Source organism: Schistocerca americana, chromosome 1 (assembly GCF_021461395.2).
Source record: "Schistocerca americana isolate TAMUIC-IGC-003095 chromosome 1, iqSchAmer2.1, whole genome shotgun sequence".
Lineage (NCBI taxonomy): Eukaryota > Metazoa > Arthropoda > Insecta > Orthoptera > Acrididae > Schistocerca > Schistocerca americana.
In genome coordinates, this window is record NC_060119.1 from 926806025 (window position 1) to 926830508 (window position 24484).

Here is a 24484-nt window from a genome sequence, read left to right on the forward strand (position 1 = left end):
TGGTAACAGGCAAGCAGTACTGTGTGAAATAACGGCAGAAATCAATCTGCGACGTACAGCGAACGTATCCGTTAGGACGGTGCGGCGAAATTGTGTGTTAATGGCCTATGGCAGCAGATGACCGAAGAGAGTACCTTTGTTAACAGCACGACATCACCTGTATGCCTCTTCTAGGCTCGTGACCAAATCGGTTGGACCCTGGCCTGATCAGGTAAGTCCCATTTTCAGAGCTGATGGTAGGGTTCGGGTGCGGTCCACATTTCACGAAGCCATGGACCCAAGTTGTCAAAAATGTACTGTGCAAGCTGGCTCCATAATGGTGTGGGCTGTGTTTACATGGAGTGGACTGGCTCCAACTACACTGATCATTGACTGGAAATGGTTATTTCAAGTACTAGGAGACCATTTGCAGCCATTCATTGGACTTAATGTGCTCGAACAGCGATGGAATTTTTATGGGTGAGAATGGGCCTTGTCACTGGGCCACAACAGTTCGCCAATGGTTTGAAGAAAATTCCGGACAATTGGAGTGAATGATATGGCTACACAGATTGCCCGACATGAATCCCTTCGAAAATTAATGGACACCATCGACAGCTCAGTTCGTGCATAAAATCCTGCACCGGTAACACTTTCACAATTATGGAAGGCTGTAGAGGCACCAAGGGTCAATATTTCTGCAGGAGACTTCCAGCGACTTGTTGAGTCCATGCAACGTCGAGATGCTGCACTAAGCTGGGTAAAAGCAAGTTTCGACACAATATTAGGAGGTATCATATGACTTTTGTCTCGTCATTGTAATTGTTAATTGTGACAGATGTCCATTTATATGAAGTGCTGCATTAGCTACAAAACTGCGAAAATAAATAAATTAATAAATAAATAAATATTGAAATACCTACTTCTATAGTTAAGAAGCCAATTTTCGGTATGTGGCAGAGGACTTCTGACACCTTCATAGTTTCCTCTCTTTCCTGTTCTAACCGTGGATGGTGGTGCAGGAAGACCAATTTCTGATAAATCTCCATCTTGGCAGCGACTTCTCTGGTTCTGCTATCGTGGTCGCCTCAAGAGATGTACGTGGGAGACTATAATACGTTGCCCAACTCTTTTTGGAACGTTCGGTCTAGGAATTGCAACAGCAAACTTCTCAGTGATGCTCAACGCCTCCCTTGCAGGGTCTGCCAATGGAGTCTGGCGAGCATCTCGGTGACACTTTCGCTCTTACTAAACGAATCCGTGGCGAAACGCGCCGCTCTTCTGTGGAACACCTCGAAATCCTGTATTAAATCCTAACTGATTATGGTCCCACACTGACGAGAAATTCTCACCAGTCGCTCGAACAAGGATTTCGTAACCTATCTCTTTCATGGATGAATTCCTTAGATTCAAGTGTGGAATTTGGCATCTGTTTTCCTGCAATTGCTTTTATGTGGTCGTTCCACCTGAGATCACTACGGAGGGTTGTCCCATGCACTAAATTTTTCTGTTGATTTGTAGCCAGTAGTGTAGGGTAAGAGTAATGGAAAATGTTCAAATGTGTGTGAAATCATATACGACTGAACTGCTACGGTCATCAGTCCCTAAGCTTACACACTACTTAACCTAAATGATCCTAAGGACAAACACACACACCCATGCCCGAGGGAGTACTCGAACCTCCGCGGGGATCAGCCGCACAGTCCACGACTTCAGCGCCCCTAGACCGCTCGGCTAACCCAGCGCGGCAAGAGTACTCGGCTAACCCCGCGCGGCAAGAGTAATGGATTCTGCCCACCTATTTATCCGTAAGGCGTTAACTTTGTTTATATTGAGGGACAACTGGTAGGTCATGTACCACGCGCCGATCCTCTACAGGTCTTCCTTCATTTTCCCTTCAATATTCTGGAATTGCCGTTCTCTTCTACACAACACAACGAGCGGGATGAAGCGTTACTTATCACAGCGGACTTTCTTTCGGGAGTACGACGGTTAAAATCCCCGTTCGATCATCCACATTTAAGTTTTTCGAGATTTTCCTAAATCTCTCGAGACAAATGTCGGGATGGTTCCTTTGAAAAGGGCACGGCCGATCTCTTGCCCCGTCATTTCGTAATTCGAGCTTGTGCTTCGTCCCTAGTGAGAGCACTGTCGACGGGACGTTAAACTGCAATCGTTCTTCCTTCCTTCCTCTTTCCTCCACAACTGCATCAATCTCGAATAGCCTCACGGAACTTCCGGCGTTATCCACGAAATCATTCATACACTTACGGGAAAAAAATAACAACACCTAGAAGAAACTGTGCAACCTAAAAAAAGGTTGATAGGCGTGTTTCCACATCTGAAAGATGACATCTATTCAAATTTCGCGCCAGTCGCATAACAGTAGAGATAGATGCGACACTATTAGAATGCAAATCAGCTTCGTTTTAAATACACATAGTACCGGTCGTGAGCGTTAGTTACCTTTGAGACTGGGCGTGGTGAGTTGATGTTAGACAAGAACGCCTTTAAGGCAACAAAGATGCCATTATCAACACCTCACTGAGTTTACGAGGCCATATAATAGGGCTACAGGAAGGTTTATACTCCTTCTGCGATACTGCGGAAAGACTTGGCAGAAATATACGCACTGTTCGTGATTACTGACTGCGGCGACCACTAGAATGTTGTGAGCGTGGGGTTGATCTACTATTCTGTTATTCTGCGCAACGGATTAATCTGAGATGTACCCTTTACCCTGTGGCTCCTGCAAGATGCAATTTCCACCCCCACACTACTACAAAAATCAGACAGACGCTCCTAACGTTCTAAAGAGAAATGCCTGAAAAACGTTCAGCAATAAGTATGTTCTGGAGTCGTCCGCTGTAAGGAAATGACACAAAAATTCACAAAATTTCTTACGTAACTAGTGTGATACTTGGGTACTGTAGTAGCGCTAGTTAGTGTAAGAAAAACATGAAACTAACGAAAGTTATTATTTATTTTGAAAAATTCTGAGAAATCACAATGGAACTTTTAGTTATGAATTGAACAAGTTATAACCTGGTTCTTTTTGGAATGTGAAGTTACCTCTCAAGGATAGGATTCGCTAATGAAATTTCTATATAAAGTTTAAGATTGTTATTAACTTGGCAGAATGGCTGAGAGGCGCGCCTACTCAACTTGAATAATTATCGTTTAGAATGTTGCTAGGTGCGGTCGAGGCTGTCGCGTGTGAAATGCAGTGAAATGTACTGTTGTGGAGGAAATATGGGGCTCGCAACAGCTGTAGCGCACAATACTGTAAGCTGCGATGACTGCTGTCTGCGCCGCTCGCTGCTGACAAATAAGATAACTCTCGTTCTATCTCGATTGACCTTCGCCAGTCAAACTCTCCCTACGCCTTGATGAAGTGAAGGATTCCTATTCGCCCCTAGTCTAACTATTGGCGTGGTACACCGTCAGATAACCAGTCCACCGCGATGCCACTCAAAAATTCGCTCGCAGGCGTTTAACTGTAACTCCGTCCGTTCACACCGCACAATAAGTGTGTCGGCCAACACAGTGAACAACGCTTAATCGCAAGGACTCAATATATAGCCGCACTTCGATTCGCTCTCGACAGAGGTGCTCTCCCAGTGAAGTACTGATGAAAGACTTGTTCCTCGCTCCAAGAGCGACAACAGAACGGCGCCTCTCCATGCCAGACGTGAAGGGGTATATCTTTCGGTCTCTTCCATTACTCCTTCAGCTCAAGGCGTCAGAAATATCGTCTGCCAATCAGCATTGCTCTTCTAAAACAGGAGAGTGACGTTTCGTTTAAGGCGACCAATCCGGAAATCTGTAGTATCGGCGTTTGGCGTTTGCTGTCTCCCTGTGAAAATCTCTGAAACTGCGTGCTATGTGTAAAGAATGCGTAGGTTGGACACTCCCACACAATGTAGCGGAATTTGCTTTTAAGCCGAACACGGGGTCGTTCCTCCTTTCCCTCGGGCGAACGCTGTCCGCTCCACAGGCGGCCACCGGCTGACGTAGATGGGTTGGGACTGGCCTCCTGGCATGCGGTTGCCTGTCTCGAACTAAAAGCTCCTGTGACAGTCGTGTCTGGAATGTATGTGTGTACGCCAGCCACGAGTATTTCAACCACAGTGCACGCTTGCGATTTATTAGTTATTTGCATATCGTTTACAAGAATTCATACAACTTATCGAGTTTGGGTTCGAATGAAGCGTCTTGATGTGCGGAATATGATTGTGAGGGCGGAAAATGTAAGCAATGAAGGTCAGGAGACCACAACTTCTTACAATGTACTGTCGCAATTGAACTGGGGTTCCGGATCGCCACGTGACACTACCGAGAGGGTATACCATCGTGTTCGGCGTATGGCTCTAGCACACTGTACATGCAGCAGCAATCTGAGCAGCAGTGACACAACGAACTGTTAGAAATCGGTTACGTCAAGGACGGATATCGGTTACGACAAGGACAGCTCCGAGCCAGACGACGTGTAGCGTGCATTCCCTACGGCCATTTGCGACCTTAGTGATGTCAATCGAGAGTTCACTGAAGGTCAAGGTGGAGGTATGTTGTGTTTTATGATGAAAACTGTTCTGCCTCGGCGCAAGTGATGGCCGTGTTTTGGTTAGAAGGAGATCAGTTGAAGGCCTGCATCCAACCTGTCTGTGTGCTAGACACACTGGACCTACACCTGGAGTTATGGTATGGATGCGATTTCGGACCGCAGCTGTATGGCAGCAGGAGCCCTCTCATGGTTACCCTAGGCACATTGACTGCAAAATTGTACGTCAGGCTGATGATTTGACCTGTTGCGCTGCCATTCGTGAACAGGATTCCGAACAGGTTAATTCTCGCCTACAAAGCGCTTTAGTAACGCAGCGTGCTCTACAGCGTCCTGACGTTTCGCCTTGGCCTGCTCTATCAGTAGATCTGTCTCTAATCAAGTACTTATGGGACATCATTGGACGACAACTCCAGCGCCATCCACAACCACCATTAACCATTACTGAATTGACCGACCAAGTGTAACATGCATTGAACTCCATCGCAAATACTGACATCCGGCACCTGTAAAACACAATACATGCACAGTTGCATACTTGCTTTCAACGTTCTGTTTGAACAAGATCCATTCAATGAGTAAACCATCTTGGCTGGTCAAGAAGTAATGTCTTCCATAGCAGAAAACAAAAGAGAAAGATGGATTAAACTTATGGAGGAACCAGATCTTTCAAGTAGTAGCCAGAAGGCCTGGAAACTGCTGAGAAAACTAAATAACGATCCAACCAAACATGCCAATCACGCTAACATCACTCAAAATGAAATTACTACACAGATTCTTGAGAATGCAAAACCAAGATGTCCTATCAAAAAATCGGACTTCAAATTAGAGTTTAAGGAACAATCTCAGACTAATAACCTGACTAGACCATTCAACCTAGGTGAATTAGAAGAAGCCATTCAAAAATGGCAAGGCAGCAGGATTAGACGACATTTGTGTAGGGCAAATCATTTTGGCACCACAACCAAAGACTGGCTCTTAAACCTGTATAACCATTGTCTGGTTTTTTTTCAAGATCCCGAAATTATGGCGCAAGGCACGCGTGATTACGATACTAAAACCTGGAAAGCCACCAACTGATCCGAAGAACTACAGGCCAATATCTCTCCTTTGCCATCTCTGTAAGGTCCTAGAGAGAATGATTCTTCATCGCTTAACTGCGGTAGTTGATCGACATTTTATCTCGCAACAAGCTGGATTTAGACCAGGCAAGAATTGCACCTCACAAATCCTTTATCTTTCTCAGTTCATAGAAGATGACTTTGAGCAGAGAAAGATAACAGGTGTAGCTTTTGTTGACCTTTCGGCGGCCTTTGACACCGTAAATCACAGAATGTTACTGCACAAAATCTACATCCTGACTAGCGACTATACGCTGACAAGGATAATTGCAACACTTCTACAGAATCGACGTTTTTTTCGTGGACTTCCAAGGAAAACACAATCGATGGAGAACTCAGAAGAACGGTCTCCCGCAAGGAAGTGTACTGTCACCTATTTTATTTAATGTGTACACTAACGATCAACCACAGCCTCAAGGATGCAAAAGTTTCATATATGCTGATGACCTTGCTCTTGCTGCCCAGGGCACTCGGTTTGAAGATGTAGAGATAATGATTACACACGGTCTACAATAGCTTCGTACTTACTATGAAAAGAATCAACTCGCACCCAATCCTAAGAAAACGCAAGTGTGTTCATTCCATCTGAAACATAAACAAGCTGACAGGAAACTTGAAATATTCTGGAATGGAGTTGCATTTGAATATTGTTCCCACTCCAGGTATGTGTGTGTCACTCTCGACCGTACACTAAAGTACAACATTGTCTCAAGCTGAAGCAGAAAGTATCCTCCAGAAACTGCGTTCTTCGGAAACTGACGGGATCGAACTGGGGTACACATCCACAAACATTAAGAACAACGGCTCTTGCCTTATGCTGTTCTGCAGGAGAGTATGCTAGCCCAGTGTGGTACAATTCAGTACAAGCAAAGCAGGTTGATGCAGCCTTAAATGACAGCTGTAGAATTGTTACAGGCTGCCTAAGGCCAACCCCCATGGACAAAGTTCAATGTCTCGCTGGGATTGCTCCATGTGGCATCAGAAGAGAGGTCGCTGCTAACATCGAGAGGCATAAATCAAATACAGTAACCTCACATCTACTCTCTGGACATCAACCTGCCAAGCCAAGACTGAAGTCCAGGAAGAGTTTCCTAACAACTTCACAGACCTTAGAAGGATCAGCTGCGGCTACCCGACTCACCAAGTCGAAAGAAAGATGCCAACACCTGTCAAACTGGATGACACCACAAAAATCCCTGCTGCCTGGATACATGGAGAAGTGGTTCATCTGGAATTCCTTGAACAGACTACGGACCGAAGTCGCAAGATCGAGGGACAGTCTCCTTAAATGGAACTTCCAACTGCCAAATGCCAACACAACACTGTGCGAATGCGCTGAATTGCAGACAACCTGGCATCTCCTCAAATGTAACTTATGCCCATCCAGCTGCAGCATGAAGGACATAACGTCTGCAACACCCAATGCTATCAAAGTTGACCAATTCGTCGTGAATACTGTATAGTTTTCTTTGTATGTATTGTATATTCATTTTAGTGTACCTCTGACACGAATAAAGAAAGAAAGAAGATTCAGCGTTCTGGCGGTTACACCTGTTATTAATGCACTAGGTGTTGCGTTTTTCTTAGGTCAGGGTATAAAACATGAATAGTATCACTCATGTAACACTCCCTTGGGGTACGCCAGAAATTGCATTTAAATCTGATGGCTTCCTCCAGTGAAGAGCGACGCGTTGGCTTCCATCTGCTGGGAAGTCATCACTCCAAGAAGCCATCAATCCAGAGAGGAAGCTGGTTTCCTGTTCCCTGCATTTTGTTCACTGGTTAATACTGAGGAACTGCGTGGAATGCCTTCCGGCATCAACCGTGACCCAGTTTTCTGCTAAGCTTTGTACTTGTAGGACGAACAGAGCCAGTTGAGTTTCACAAGATCACTTTTTGCGGAGTACATGAATACTTACTGCAAAGTAAGTTTTCATTCTCGAAAAAGCTGATAATACGTGAGTATAAAACCAACTCCAGTTCTACAACAAATTGGCGTCAGCCACATATGGCTATAATTACGTGCATATACGCTACAACTTTTCAACAGATGTAACCTTTGCCTTTTTTAATCACTAGAATATTTGCAACTTTTCTATGTTCCAGCGGCCGGCCGGAGTGGCCGAGCGGTTAAAGGCGCTACAGTCTGGAACCGCACGACCGCTACGGTCGCAGGTTCGAATCCTGCCTCGGGCATGGATGTGTGGGATGTCCTTAGGTTAGTTAGGTTTAAGTAGTTCTAAGTTCTAGGGGACTTATGACCACAGCAGTTGAGTCCCATAGTGCTCAGAGCCATTTGAACCATTTTTATGTTCCAGCGACCCACGATGAACTGATGTAAGATTTGGAACTATTTCCTTCACATGATCTCTGTAGAATCGTACGGGTATTCATCAGGTCCAGTTTCAGTTTCTCTGTCGAGCATCTTCCGTTGATAGTCTATCCCACAATCAATTGTCAACGTATCGTAAGAGGGGCGATCAATAAGCAATGCAACGTACTTTTTTTCTGAAAGCAGGTTTGTTTTATTCAGTATATTACTCCCCACTCTTTTGACTAAAAAATCCTGTTTTTCAACATAATGAGACGGCCTTACGCCACTTTGTTGGGAGGACCAGTATTCCCGCATGGTACAATTCCATTGGTCGACGTCGGACCCAGCGTCTTGCTCCAGTGACGTTTTGTGAACTCCTTTCGGGTGTCAGCACCAGCACCCACCTCGAGTGAGAGTGTCCGCACGTTTCAACATTGAAGGATTCGCAGCTGTGTGCGGCCGGCCGGCACGCCGGAGATCCGACAGGTTTGCGAGATCTTGTTGCGATGAGGACAGACGCCTCGCCCAACGAGTCACGATGCTGCTGTACACTACCATGTCTCCGTAGACATTCTGTAGGCGTCATTCTGAACAGTGGTCCTCTTTCTACTTGGGTTTGAAACTGAAACTTTAATCATGGAAACCCTGTATATGTCAAGTTTGGTTGAAATCACTTCACTGATCTCAGAGGACGTGTGAAACGTAGGTACATACAATGATTTTTAGAAAATATCGACTGAAAAGTATTATACTTGAAAAGGTAAAAACTTACAAACGTTAAGCGTACGTTGATTTCATGGTGACGCGTATAATTTCAGTCGAGTGAAACTTTTGTTTTGTTTTGACATCACAACTCATGGACAGTGGGGGTGCGCTAGACTCGTTTCTTCGCTACCACTACCAGGAAAATAGTTGTGGCTAACGAATTAATTGGCTGATATGGTCTCGTTATCTGACCCGACAATTAGAACTAATATAAAGTTGTCTGGTTCCGGCGATCTCATTCGCCTGGAAACACAATAACTTACTATTTGATTGGCCGATCTGTAAGGCTGAGGTGTTATTTTCAACTATAGGGTGTATCCTATAAAATAAATTAAAATTCACCAAGTTCCAGCTGACTAGTTTCCAATTACGACAAAAAAGTAACAGTTGTGTAAAATTTCGAAAACTTTCCTAGAATTCGAAGATTAAAAACGAAGGTACAATCGAGGCTACGAAAACCGCCTCAGATATGTAGCCAGCCAAATTCTGAAGACATAAACTCTAAGCTACCATCCGGAAGTATCGCATGGAGGAATGTAACAAATTCATAGAGGTGCTTTTAACAGTGGTTCCCAGCCTGGCTGTAATATGTGATTTTCTGAGGGGTAAAAGCGAAAGCGTTCAGTTGTGTTTCACTCACGAAACTAAGTTTATTTTTAAAAGACCATTAATATTTCGTACGACTGTAATTCTGATTATATAACTTGCCACTTAATTACATTTTTTTCCGTATACTAACATTAACGCGCGACACAAAGTCGGGAGGTTACAGCTTGTGAAACAAATGCATGAATATAATTTTCCGTTTAGCCCACCCACTACAAACATACTTCGTAGTTTGTACCACGTGTCTATGAGAGAAAAGTTGAGACATATACATCACGTATGCTTATGTATTTCATGAAAATGTCTTCTCCGATTTATAGTTTGTACCAGCAATAGACCATAAATTACTTCGTTATTCGCGGGCTGTGGGTGAAGCAAGTGTCGCTAGGGAGAGGAGTGTCCGGAGGGGGAGCATGTTTTGGAACCAGTGTCCACCCTGACTGTGGATAGTTAGCTTCCTTCTTTCAGGAGGAGTTTTATTGGCTTATTAATTCTTGGTTTAATAAAACACCGACAAGCACTAAATACCATCTACCTTTCACTTTAAAACCAAAAGTGTTCAAAGATTCTTTATCAATATAAAATTTAGTTAGACGCTCATGTTGATAACGGAGGAGCGAGCTGGGAAAGGGGGAAGGGCGCTAGTTAATATCTGATGGCACTCAGGGGTAACAGCCTCCGAAAGATTGGGAGCCACTGGCTTATAATGTCAACATAGGCCAGGCCACAGAAAAATCTGTAATATTGGTACGATGTACCCTCCGCCATGAACTGTACAGTGGCTTCTGCGGTATTTACCTACATGTCGATCTAGAATACGGGAATGCAGGCCACGCAAATACAATCCGACGAATGGCGGAGCGTGTACAGATGTGTATCAGTTCAAAGATGAGTTCAGAGTTCAGACTCAAGTAGATCCCAGTCCGAAACGAAAGTACACCCTTCCCACTGCTTCTTACCCCTTTAAAACTGTTTTCTTGCAAGGGCGCTGACAAGCACTTCACGACTATTTTTCATGACCATTTGTTTGACTGTAGGAGCGATGTACTTGAGCGTTTATATTCCAAAAATTATTAACAATTGTAAGGTGTCAGGAAAATCCAACACCTTCCATGAAAACCCTGACATGATAAGCAAATCCAGTAGTATGTCACATAGCTCCGAATAAATAGTGACATCAAATTAACCAAAGTAATACGAGTAACGAGTGAGCAAATGGAATACCACAGACAAAAACAAGAATGCCTAAATGCATATCATACCTTCCCACCGTGAGACAGACACAGTTCCGAGGGGAGAAACGAGAACAGAAGCCGAGAGCAGAATCGTGTTAAGCTAGAAGGCTCTACGTTACGGAACGGACACCCACGTCGGCAGCTAATCGACAGGACCACCCCCCAGCCCATGTTAAAAGCTAGAGCCCTCCAGACGAACAGTATAGATCTTACGATAACACTAAAATGGCCACACCAGCCGCAAGTTTGAGCTTGAGACTTTTTCGCGTCTCTGTTACGTTGCAATCCTAAAAAACATTGCCCCACCACGAAAAGTAACCGCTAGGACCACCCCCCAGCCCATGTTAAAAGCTAGAGCCCTCCAGAAGAACAGTTTAGATCTTACGATAACACAAAAAGGGCCACACCAGCCGCAAGTTTTAGCGCAAGACTTTTTCGCGTCTCTGTTACGTTGCAACCGTTAAAAACATTGCCCCACCACGAAAAGTAACCGCCAGGACTACCCCCCAGCCCATGTTAAAAGATAGAACCCTCCAGAAGAACGGTGTAGATCTTACGATAACACTAAAAGGGCCACACCAGCTGCAAGTTTTAGCGTGAGACTTTTTCGCGTCTCTGTTACGTTGCAAACTTTAAGAACATTGCCCCACCACGAAAAGTATAACGTTTCTCATTGGATAGACAGAATTTTTGTAGGCGGAGCTTAAGGTTAACGTTGAGACCCTGATTGGTCAGATGAAAACACAGCCAGACAGTTTTTTTTAAACCAACTTCGGTAAATTGTGGTAAGGAGAAGTCAGAAAAGAGTTGCTTCAGAGACGGCGAGATGCATGGAGCTGCGCCGGCCGCCGTCCCCTGACGAACACCGACAAGGTAATGAACGCACGACGCGATGCTGCATTTTTGAGCGCATAAGGCTTCACTCAGAACTGCAGAAGTCTCATCTGTTACATCCCCTTTTTAAGTAATACTAGTGTCGATCGTCAACTGAAGCTCATAGTATTCACATTTGCTACGTAAGTTAAACTCTGAAACGCGATGATTTTTCTGTTATATAATTATTGAGAAGCCACATCAGCCACTGTAATTTACGACAAGTTAGATAAGTAATTAAAGATAATTGAGGGTCACTGTAGACCATTTTGATAGTTTTCTCTTTTGTGAAACTTAATTTAAACCTAGATTATAGATGTGATATGGCATAGGTCATCCTTCGATCCATTGTAGAACTTGGAAACCCATTCAGGGAATATTCGTTCACATTTTTGTTGAACGCAGTTGGTTTTTATCATCCTATATTAAAACATTTCCTTCTATCAATAGTGCAATTTACAAACAATGTTTTGTGAGTAGAATAAAATTTCCAATGATAAACTTAACTGCTTTTTCGACGTTATTTTACCAGCTAACTAAAAATAGGAAAGCCTCGAACCCCTTCCACTAAATTTAGTTAGTATTAAGATTCCTTCACAGGGAGTGCAGTGGAGCTGACGCTGAAATCATTAAGTATTTGGTTATATCATCGCTAGTCTCACTGAACTCTTCTGAACTGTACATGTCATGTGTGGTCTGGCGTCTCCTTACCAGCAACAGGTCCCAGGTTCAAACTAGTCAATTCCCTAAAAAACACGCTCAGAGCGTCGTTGCGCGAAAGTGGTATGGAGACACGACTTAGAACAACAGACACCACGCAGAATGTTAGACAATCTATCATAAATGAAGTCGCTGTATTCGTTCGAGATGAATTTCCAGAAAAGGACATATCATATCTTTTTGGTCAGAGGAATCTGTCTATAGGCTCGATGAGAATTGCATCTCCTAATCGGGTAAGGAAGTCAGTCGGCCACATTAATCACGAAGAACACTCGGCCCTCCTGGTCGGAAAAAAATGTTCATGTTGTATTACCTACCTACAAGATCGGCCATTGTAAGGTCCCGGAATAAGTTGTTAACGGTAACGATGCCTGAATAGCACGTGGGACTTTCGGTATAAACTAGAAGAGAATGTCTGAAATATTTCTCTATAATACAGACAAGGGGGGATTGAGTCAATAATTAAATCACTGAAGACTAAGAACACCCATGGTTATGATGGAGTGTCTAGCAGAATATTAAAGTACTGTGCTGCACACGTTAGCCCTATATTTAGCCATATTTGTAATTTTTCCTTTAGGAATGGCCAGGTTCCTGAGCGATTACAGTACTCAGTAGTAAAGCCGCTTTATAAAAAGGGAGAAAGGGATAATTTAGATAATTTTAGACCTATTTTTATGCCAACAGTGTTTGCTAAACTTATTGAAAAAGCTGTGTATGTAAGGATAATTGATCATTTTATATCACACTATTTGCTATCAAATGTACATTTCGGCTTTATAAATCGTTTAACAATTGAAAATGCTATATGCTCTTTTCTCTGTGAGGTACTGGATGGTCTAAACAAAAGGCTTCGAACACTTGGCATATTTTTTTGATTTAACTAGTTAGTTAGTTGTGGTCTTCGGTCCTGAGACTGGTTTGATACAGCTCTTCATGCTACTCTGTCCTGTGCAAGCTTCTTCATCTCCCAGTACTTACTGCAGCCTACATCCTTCTCAATCTGCTTAGCGTATTCATCTCTTGGTCTCCTTATACGATTTTCACCCTCCACACTGCCCTCCAATACTAAATTGGTGATCCCTCGATGTCTCAGAACAGGTCCTACCAACCGATCCCTCCTTCTAGTCAAGTTGTGCCACAAGCTCCTCTTCTCCCCACTTCTCTTCAATACCTCCTCATTAGTTATGTGATCTACCCATCTAATCTTCAGCATTCTTCTGTAGCACCACATTTCGAAAGCTTCTATTCTCTTCTTGTCCAAACTATTTATCGTCCACGTTTCACTTCCATACATGGCTACAATCCATAAAAATACTTTCAGAAACGACTTCCTGACATTTAAATCTATACTCGATGTTAACAAATTTTTCTTCTTCAGAAACGCTTTCCTTGCCATTGACAGTCTACATTTTATATCCTCCCTACTTCGACAATCATCAGTTATTTTGCTCCCCAAATAGCAAACCTTCTTTACTACTTTAAGTGTCTCATTTCCTAATTTAATTCCCTCAGCATCACCCGACTTAATTCGACTACATTCCACTATCCTTGTTTTGCTTTTGTTGATGTTCATCTTATATCCTCCTTTCAGGACACTGTCCATTCCGTTCAGCTGATCTTCCAAGTCCTTTGATGTCTCTGACAGAATTACAATGTCATCGGCGAACCTCAAGTTTTTATTTCTTCTCCATGGATTTTAATACCTACTCCGAACTTTTGTTTTGTTTCCTTTATTGCTTGCTCAAGATACAGATTGAATAACATCGGGGATAGGCTACAACCTTGTCTCACTCCCTTCCCAACCACTGCTTCCCTTTCATAGCCCTCGACTCTTATAACTGCCATCTGGTTTCTGTACAAATTGTAAATAGCCTTTCGCTCCCTGTATTTTACCCCTGCCACCATCGGAATTTGAAAGAGAGTATTCGAATCAACATTGTCAAAAGCTTTTTCTAAGTCTACGAATGCTAGAAACGTAGGTTTGCCTTTCCTTAATCTTTCTTCTAAGATAAGTCGCAGGGTAAGTATTGCCTCACGTGTTCCAACATTTCTACGAAATCCAAACTGATCTTCCCCGAGGTCGGCTTCTAGCAGTTTTTCCGTTCGTCTGTAAAGAATTCGCGTTAGTATTTTGCAGCTTGACTTATTAAACTGATAGTTCGGTAATTTTCACATCTGTCAACACCTGCTTTCTTTGGGATTGGAATTATTATATTCTTCTTGAAGTCTGAGGGTATTTCGCCTGTCTCATACATCTTGCTCACCAGATGGTAGAGTTTTGTCAGGACTGGCTCTCCCAAGGCTGTCAGTAGTTCTAATGGAATGTTGTCTACTCTGGGGGCCTTGTTTCGACTCAGGTCTTTCAATGCTCCGTCAGACTCTTCACGCAGTATCATATTTCCCATTTCATCTTCATCTACATCCCCTTCCATTTTCATAATATTGTCCTCAAGTAAATCGCCCTTGTATAGAGCCTCTGTATACTCCTTCCACCTTTCTGCTTTCCCTTCTTTGCTTAGAACTGGGTTGCCATCTGAGCTCTTGATATTCATACAAGTGGTTCTCTTCTCTCCAAAGGTCTCTTTAATTTTCCTGTAGGCAGTATCTATCTTACCCCTAGTGGGATAAGCCTCTACATCCTTACATTTATCCTCTAGCCATCCCTGCTTAGCGATTTGCACTTCGTGTCGATATCATTTTTGAGATATTTGTATTCCTTTTTTCCCGCTTCGTTTACTGCATTTTTATATTTTCTCCTTTCATCAATGAAATTCAATATTTTTTCTGTTACCCAAGGATTTCTACTAGCCCTCGTCTTTTTACCTACTTGATCCTCTGCTGCCTTCACTACTTCATCCCTCAAAGCTACCCATTCATCTTGTACTGTATTTCTTTCTCCCATTCCTGTCAATTGTTCCCTTATGCTCTCCCTGAAACTCTGTACGACCTCTGGTTCTTTCAGTTTATCCAGGTCCCATCTCCTCTATTTCCCACCTTTTGGATGGGTTCGTCAGTAAGCAAAATTGGTGTATGTGGGGGCCTGAGAATCCGCATTTCGCGATCCACAAGTCTCTTCACCTCCAGCGAGTGACTGTGCGATGTGCAATGTCCAGTCACGGAATAATCGGTGCGATATTCCTTGATGGCAAGGTGACTACCGAACGGTATGTGAAGGTTCTGAAAGATGATTTCATCCCCATTATCGAAAGTGACTCTGATCTCGACAAAATGTGGTTGGAGCAAGACGGAGCTCGACATTTTTAAAGCAGGAAAGTGTTTGATGTCCTGGGGGAACACTTTGGGGACCGCATTCTGGATCTCGAGTATACAGAGGCCATTGGCTTGTGCCTCGATTGGCCTCTATATTCTCCGTATCTGAGCACATGTGACTCCTTTTTGTAGGGCTATATTAAAGACAAGGTGTACAGTAATAACCCCAAAACCACTGCTGAGCTGCAAACAGTCATTCAGGAGGGCATCGATGTTCCAGCACTTCAACGGCTCATGCAGAATTTCGCTATTTGCCTGAGCCACATCGTCATCAATGATAGCAGGCACATCGAACATGTCGTAACCTAAATCCTAATATCTGTAGTGACGTTTATATGTTGAATAAAACATGTGTATGCCGGAGTTTGTAACTAATTTACGGTTTTTCATATAGTTCAATGATTGTGACCCTGTATGTATTGGGTACATATGTATTATGAACATGTAATTATCTCGTAAATCTAAGTTTCACATGTGAGTCATGCGTGGTAATTGTATGCTTTAGCAGTCTACGTGCATAAAGGGCTGTAGTCGCAGCATGCTTCAGCGAAAACTTGGAGAACATCGTGGGTAAATTTCCGGATCATGTTTTTGTAATGCGGTGCTATGTAGAATGGATAACTCACACGATTGGGTAGATACCACCGACAGGGATTCATGTGAGCTTGTTCTGAATGTGTTTTCTAAAAGTTAACTTGAGCCGTTCGTTACATAACCGACTTCTAAGGGCAAGGAATTAGATCTCGTAATAAATAAAAGACCCGATCAGCTGGCGCAGAGGAGGGAATAGAAAGTATAAGGTGTAAGTAGGCTGTTTAGGTTTTTAAGTTGGTAACGCCACGTTGCGCTCTGTATGAAAATCACTGACTGTGCTGTGTGCAGTCTGTGGCTGGTTTGCATTGTTGGAATATTTGCTATTGTAGTGTTGGGCAGTTGGATGTGAACAACGCGTAGCGTTGCGTAGTTGGAGGTGAGCCGCCAGCGGTGGAGGATGTGGGGAGAGAGATGGCAGAATTTTGAGAGCGGACGATCTGGACGTGTGCCATCAGAAAGAGTAAATTTGTAATACTGGATATCATGAACGGATATATATATATATATATATATATATATATATATATATATATATATATATATATATATAAAATGACTTTTGAACATTATTAAGGTAAATACATTGTTTGTTCTCTATCAAAATCTTTCATTTGCTGACTATGCCTATCAGTAGTTAATGCCTTCAGTAGTTAGAATCTTTCATTTAGCTGGCAGTATTGGCACTCCCTGTATTGCAGCAGTTCGAGTAACGAAGATTTTTGTGAGGTAAGTGATTCATGAAAGGTATATGTTATTATTAGCCAGGGCCATTCTTTTGCAGGGATTATTGAAAGTCAGATTGCGTTGCGCTAAAAATATTGTGTGTCAGTTTAGTGATGATCAGAATAAGTAAAGAGAGAAATGTCTGAGCACACTCAGTTTTGCTCAGCTGTTTGAAAATCAAATAACGTAAGAGGTTTATCAGCACAGTCATTCATAAATTTTTCTAAGGGGATGTTACAAAGGCTCATAAACAACAATGACTACAGACGGCAAAAGTAATGTTATAAAAGCTAGAGAAATATTTTTGCCTACCACGTCTGACAGGAGACAGATGGCAGAGTATCTTGGCACTCGACATAAAAATTCTTATCCCAGGACGAAGATATATAGTATCAATGAAAATCACTCGAAAGAGTTCATTCTTTTTAAATATATAATTGCCGAGTAAAGTTGTGATGTGTGGGAAATACCCGCGTGGCGCAACAGCCGTGTTAGCAAGTTGCTGTGAATTCAAAAGCATTCCGGCACAGTTTTAAACGAAGTCAAAGCGTTGTTAAAACAAAAGCTGAACAAAGCCATAGATGAAGATGTTAACGAATTCGAAAGTAGAATTTTTGCAACCGGTCAGCCGAAACATCCTAAGCAATTCTGATTTTACGTAAAGTATGTAAAGGGGTCAATATCATTGTAAGTAGGCTGTATAGGTTCTCATATTGGTAACGCCAGCGTCACGTAGCGCTCTGTATGAAAATCACTGGCTGTGCTGTGTGCAGTCTGTGGCTAGGTGGCATTGTTGGAATTTGCTATTGTAGTGTTGCGCAGTTGGCTGTTAACAGCACGTAGCGTTGCGCAGTTGGAGGTGAGCCGCCAGCGGTGGTGGATATGGGGAGACAGATGGCGGAGTTGTGAAAGCGGATGATCTGGACCTGTGTCCATCAGAGAGAGTAAATTTGCAAGACTGGATGTCATGAACTAATATATGTATTATGACTTTTGAACACTATTAAGGTAAATACATTGTTTTTTCTTTATCAAAATCTTTCATTTGCTAACTATGCCTATCAGTAGTTAGTGCCATGGCAGTAGTGGCGCTCGCTGTATTGCACTAGTTTGAGTAACGAAGATTTTTGTGACGTAAGTGATTTGTGAAAGGTATAGGTTAATGTTAGCCAAGACCATTATTTGTAGGGATTATTGAAAGTTAGATTGCGTTGCTCTAAAAATATTGTGTGTCAGTTGAAGCACAGTCTTTTATTATTTTTCTAAGGGGACGTTTCATCATCTATGCAGCCACTTACTGATAGTTCCGGTACCTAAATGGAAATAACAGAGAGAAGGCCGATACAATTCACACCTCGATAGTTTTTTCATTGTGGAAGATTGCATTATTTTTTTTTTCTGCCGAAATGCGAAATACGAGGGTCGTTCAAAAGTAAAGCAACGCATTTCTTTTCTCGGCCAAATTCGGTTGAAACATGCGGAATTTGTTGTGGGACATCGTGGAATATTCCCGCTTTAGGCCCTATAGTTTCGTGAAGTTCCGATAGGTGGCGGCGCTATATGTAGCTTTCAAAATGACGTCTGCAATGGAGGTGCGCTCGAAGCAGAGAGATGTCATTAAGTCTTTTGTGGCGGAAAACCAGAGCATCGAAGATAAATCATTGTATTATGTACGTTCTACGTCTCCTCCGAAAGCAATAAAGAGATTTCAGCCAAACGTGTTACATACTGGGTGTCCATGACTGCAGTTCCAGTTTCAGAACGCTGTAGAAAGAGAACCACTGCTCAGAATGACGCTTCCAGAACGTCTACGGAGACCTGACTGTGAACAACAGCTTGTGAGCAACTGCGAGAGGCGTCTGTCATCATCGCAACAAGATCTCGCAGACCTGCAGGAGCTGCCGCGTGCCGGCCGACCGCGCACAGCTGGAACGTGCGGACAGTCTCATGAGTGGTGATCGGTGGATCAGCAAACAGATCGTCAGTGATTACAATTTCAGTTTCAGAACGCTGTAGAAAGAGGAACATTGCCCAGAATGACTTTAAAATTGAACAGCGTATTATTGACGCAGGAGGAAACATCATGGAAGAAAAAAACGTTTGTCATAGGGGTCCTGTTACGTGTACCGTCATTGGTAATCTCTATGAGAGTCCTTTGCGCATCAACTTCATTCTAGCACTTCAGGAGTTTGGATGTGTGGGTAAGATATTTATGCAAGATGGAGCTCCTCTGCACATTGCACAGCCCGTGAAGCGGCTGCTGCAGAGGCATTTGGAAATGTTAGGATTATCATCCGTCAATTCCCTACAGCCTGGCCGTCCAGATAACCTGATCCTAATCCGTGTGACTTTTGGCTGTGGGGTTATCTGTAAGATGTTGTGTTCAGCGCTGCAATTACTAACGTAACTGAATTGATGGCACACGTTGCGCAACGCATTTTGAACGTGACCCCCGAGACACTCCGATCTGTTGTGGAACATGCTGTTTCTCGATTTCAACTTGTGGCAGAAACCGGTGGACAGCATACTAAACATGTCTTACGCCAGTCTCACGACAGTTAGAAATCGATGTCATTTTTCTTCTTATATAGTTCTTGACCCCAGGAAAATTAAAAACCGATGTCTTTTTGCTATCTATGCAGTTTTTGACCTCACGACAATTAAAAACCGATTTTTCTCTGTAACTAACCTGTTTATACGGGCTACTACGTAATTATTGGGAATGGAAATACTTATTGCTTGTGAAATTAACGTGAGAAGATTAGGGTCGACACCGGCTCTAACCAGACAGCTAATCAAAGGTTTGGCAGAGTCGGAAAACAAATTAATTTGAACACAGACCAAAAACTCATAAAAATGCATACGTTGTGATGTCGCTCATAGGGGATACGATGTAATTAATAGTATTGCCCGTGCACTGTTCACGAGAATCAAACCTTAAAATAAAATAGAAAATGCATGAACACTGCATAAGAGCAGCTTCCAGCAACACACCTGAAAATAAGACTTAATCTAAAGCATTTGTTATACAATAAAAGGGGAAACTAATCACTGGACCTGTGCGTAAGGAAACGCGTTGGATGTGTTAACGGGAAAGCTACGAGGTGAGTGGCTTAGGTGCAAAAACGTAACCTCGGAACACAAGAGAAAATTGTAGATAAAATCATTTATTCCTAAGATATGGATGTGAGGCATGTACACAATTCCTGATAACATTAATTCCTAAAACATTAAAGAAAAGCATCGATACATTCACCGTTATAATCTACACCTAAAACCATTGGCGTGAATCATTTATAAAATTGCTGTTGCCTGATAACTGATCGCAATAACTCGTGAAACGGTACAAGTTTCGCAGCACACCCGGGTGCCCACGTGGTTTGTGGAGACGCAATTTCTAGGTATCGTGGCCAAGTTGCAACAATATCACATCACACAATCATGAACAGGTAATTCCTTAGAACAAACATGAGATCGCACAGTTAGTGATGACGGTAGCCCAACAAACTCTAATGTTCAACCACGTGGGTGGCTCCCCACGGACGAAAGATACATGAAGCAAGGAAAATTTACGAGAAGGCAAAGCTATTAATATTTAGGAAAATAAAAGCATATACAGGCACAGCTGAAGGCAAACAGACATTCATACAGGAGCGAGTGCTCACTTCTTATCGACACCTTTGTGTGGCGCTCTTCCGGCGGATCCAAGTCTGCTATAGAAATTTCCTAAAAGAAAAATCTGCCAAAGTTTTGCATTCCTTGCTGCGACAACGCAAAGCAATCTTTCAGAGTTGAAAAGCGAGACCAAAAGCTAACAGCTCTCCCCTCGCCAAGTAACAACGCTCCAAGCGGGCAGTCTAACTCACCCTTCTTCGACTGGAGCACAGCTGTGGACGCTTCCCGTACCGGCGGCAGACTGCCTTCCTTTTTCTTCTCCAGCCTCTTCCACGCTCAGCGTGGCCCGGAAAACCCAAAGATGCCATTTTCGCCACGAACCTAACGCAGGTGGATTTCTCACAAGTAGCGCAAACCTCCTTGCCTACTTGACCACTACAAGAGCTGGCTATTCTGTACAACTGCTGCTGAATCTGTATGACTATCGCAGACTTTCTGCAGCAGACTACGCCACCGTCTCGCAACGTGACACACAATCACATTCATTCAATCACACCACTATGACAGTTATGAGAAAAGAGAAACAAGGAAAAGGAAGAGAAATGGCAGTGAAAATGGCCTACCGGTCTAATGAAAGGTGGCTACAGGACCCTTTCATCTCTTCAGTTGCGGTACGACCTTGCCGTGGTAGATTGGCTTATCTGACTAGCAGTGGCGCACCGTCGACTTCAGAGCTCGTGCAGTCATGCACAGTGAACAGTAGGGATGGTCTAATGTGCAGCTCAAACCATAGCAGTCGTACTGCGATTAAATTGTCATTTGTAGGTGAGCCCAGTTACGTTAAGACGCTTATAGCGCCATTTATTGGCAAATTTTTTGTTAATTTTTTTCCCATGACGTTTTCCTCTTCTCAATAACATGCTGTTCAAATTTGACGTCACTCTGAGGAGAGGTTCTCTTTCTACAGCGTTTTAAAACTGAAACTTTACTGATGGACATCCTGTAGATCACTTACTATCTGGAAGAAGCACTATGAGTGTGAGAACTACACTGGGGGTGGGGGTGGTAGTGAAAAGGGCTGAGACTGAAGCATAACCCAGGAACTATGCAGTAATTTCCACCAGATTTTATACGTATATGACTCATTACTTCTATTATTTGTATAAAAACACTGCTAGCTTAACATAATCCTAGACTCGGGGTGAGGACGAGAAGGGGGTGCCACGTAAAAATGTTTGAATATCACCTGTTGTATTTCTTTCCTGTATTTGATTGACTTGGAATACTTTATAAGCATGAAGCGCAACGTTTGTTATATGTGTTGTTCAGTGGGCCACCTAGATCGCGAGAATGAGTGCTAGCAAAGCAATAACTTAGTCGTCGTGTTACAAGAGCAAAGACCATGACACACGACTGGTTGCTAGAGATATGTCTAACTTCGTCTCTTGGATCGCACTGCGTAAAGCGTCAGAGAATCAGAGTGTTGCCAGCGATAGTGAAGAGTAGCTGTTGTAAGAACGCCACAGACAGAACGGAAATATATCGTCAGATTCAGTGGAATGGAAAATAGTGAAACAGTAAAAGTAGTTAACAAGAATATACACTGAAAAACTTAAATTATGTACAAATGAGATGACTAACTGCATTTTTTGCAATTGGAATGACAAATGGAAAGAAAGACGAAGCGAAGCAAGTCCTACTCGCCTAGTTACTTACATTACGAGTACTTCGTTACGGGTTGTGCCTGTTATATGAGGCTTACATCTCAAAGATAGGCACCGTGGCGATAGACGTTGCGAGGCCTATGAGATTTTTCTATTCACGGCGTTAGAAATGAAATGTCTCAGTCCAAATGTAACGACTGCTGCGAAAATAATAGTGGATAAAGTTAGCTACTGCGGCGGCGTGGTTCTTTCCATCCCTTTACGATGGAACCTGCACCTACCTGTGAACATTGTCTCAGCATATCATCAGTAGGGAAGCCGAGCAAAACCTACTGTACTTCGACGTGAACCAGGCTGCAATTAAAGTCACTAATCTGCGTTTCGGGAGAAAGTTTTCACACGCAATGAAAGGTTGGAAATCTTGTCCTTAATTAATATATTCTGAAACTTAGGTGAACAAGTATCACTGCCAAGCCCGTGCTAGTCTTAACACAGTCACTCACAATCCCTTTCACTCACGTTAGCAAGTTTATGGTGTTGCATTTCCCGAAAACGTAATAGCTACAAAAAATACTAATTGTTTTTGATTGATAATGCTCGCCAATTATTATGTCACAGTTTTTAGCCACCGACCTGCTCAATACGGTACACGGAATATATGTCTTTTCTCGTCACAAAATTCACTTAAAATTCCGAAATTTCTACACGCCCATCGGAATAATTATGCCGTCATTTTACCACACTTTTGATGTATGAAACACTGCTGGATCGGATAACTTATCGTTTCCATCGGAACTATTACTAAACACGTCCGAACTTTTTCATGGCTAGGCTCCCACTCTTCTCTAGAATACTCTTAAGTCTTCTCTACCAGCAGAGAAAGGCGCGCGAAGAATATTGTTTTACCATTGGTCAGTTTACTCAACAGCCTATAGCAAAACAACATTCTCCCGCGTCAGTCCGCGCTTTTCATCAATAACCAATCGCAAAATAGTAAAACTAACGACTGCACTTTTTACCGACGTAATTATCTAATATGCTGAAATTTTGTTTATGCATAAAGTTGTTTACTATTGTTATTTATACCTGAATTAACTTTCCCTTTACCATAAACTTACTTCACAAATCTATTCTACAAAAATCCCCTTTGTCGACATCCATAATTCTTCAAAATGTTCCCACACTAAATTCCGCTACATAACTCGTTACACAATTATCTTCATATTAACCTTAAATCAGACTCACGCATCATTCATACTGCTAAAACACATTTATAACATTTTACATACACAAAAAGACATAATAAAACTTTATGAAAATATTAGAACAGTTTATGAAAAACATTCTGTTACTTTAGTGCACTCTAGTGGGCACAATCGAAACTAAAATCACAGTCCCCCTAACCAATATTGTCCTCTATCGGTTGATACATAAACTACGTGCGCGTCCAGTCTCGCGTCACCATCTGTCACTATCCAGTTTTGTGACACATCTTCCACTTAACCGCCTCCAAGGCAGGATCGGTATACGCCTCACTACCAACTCGCGCCGTACAGAAGAAGCTTTCTGCCCTGGTTGTATAGAGTCCTGGGAGCCGCCGTGTCCGTGTGTGTGTGTGTGTGTGTGTGCGTGTGTGTGTAGGTGACGGTGGGCAGAGGGCGCCGGCAGAGGGGCCAGCCGCCGCAGCCCCGCCTGGTCTCCTTGACACGGCGCGGCGCGGGCCGTATCCATGGCAACGGCGCGGCCCGGGGCACTGCTATCCCTCCGCAGAGCGGCCGGGACGAAGCTCTGTCTGCTGCCTGCTGCTGACTGTCTTGTGGCTCACCCTTCTGGCTCGCTGCTCGTGCGTCAAATACACCCAGAGCGAGCTTATGTAATTCCTAGGAAATACGAAAATTGTCTATTAACTTCTGTGGGACGTAGTAATTGGATTTACAAAGGACAGCGCGTGTGGTAGGTATACCAGCAGCAATACACAACCAGTACATTCACTTCGCAATAACAACGGTGATGTTAACGGCGACAGTGCCAGTAAAACGGAATTACTAAACACGGTTTTCCGAAATTCCATCACCAAAGAAGATGTAGGAAATGAATTCTATCCGTAATGATGATGATGTTTGGTTTGTGGGGCGTTCAACTGCACTGTCATCAACGCCTGTACAAAGTCCCAATCTTTCACAGTCCAATTTTTTACACAGTCCAACCTAGCCACTGTCACGAATGATGATGATGATGATGAAATGACGAGGACAACAAAAACACCCAGTCCCTAGGCAGAGAAAAATCCACATCCCTGCGGAGAATCGAACGGGGGACCCCGTGATCGAGAGGCAGCAACGCTAGCAACATTTTTTTTCTTTATTTTGTCCCGTGTTGCTCGTTGTGTTTCGTCCTGGCGGGCGTCACATGACATCCATTCGAGTTGATCGTTGATTCCT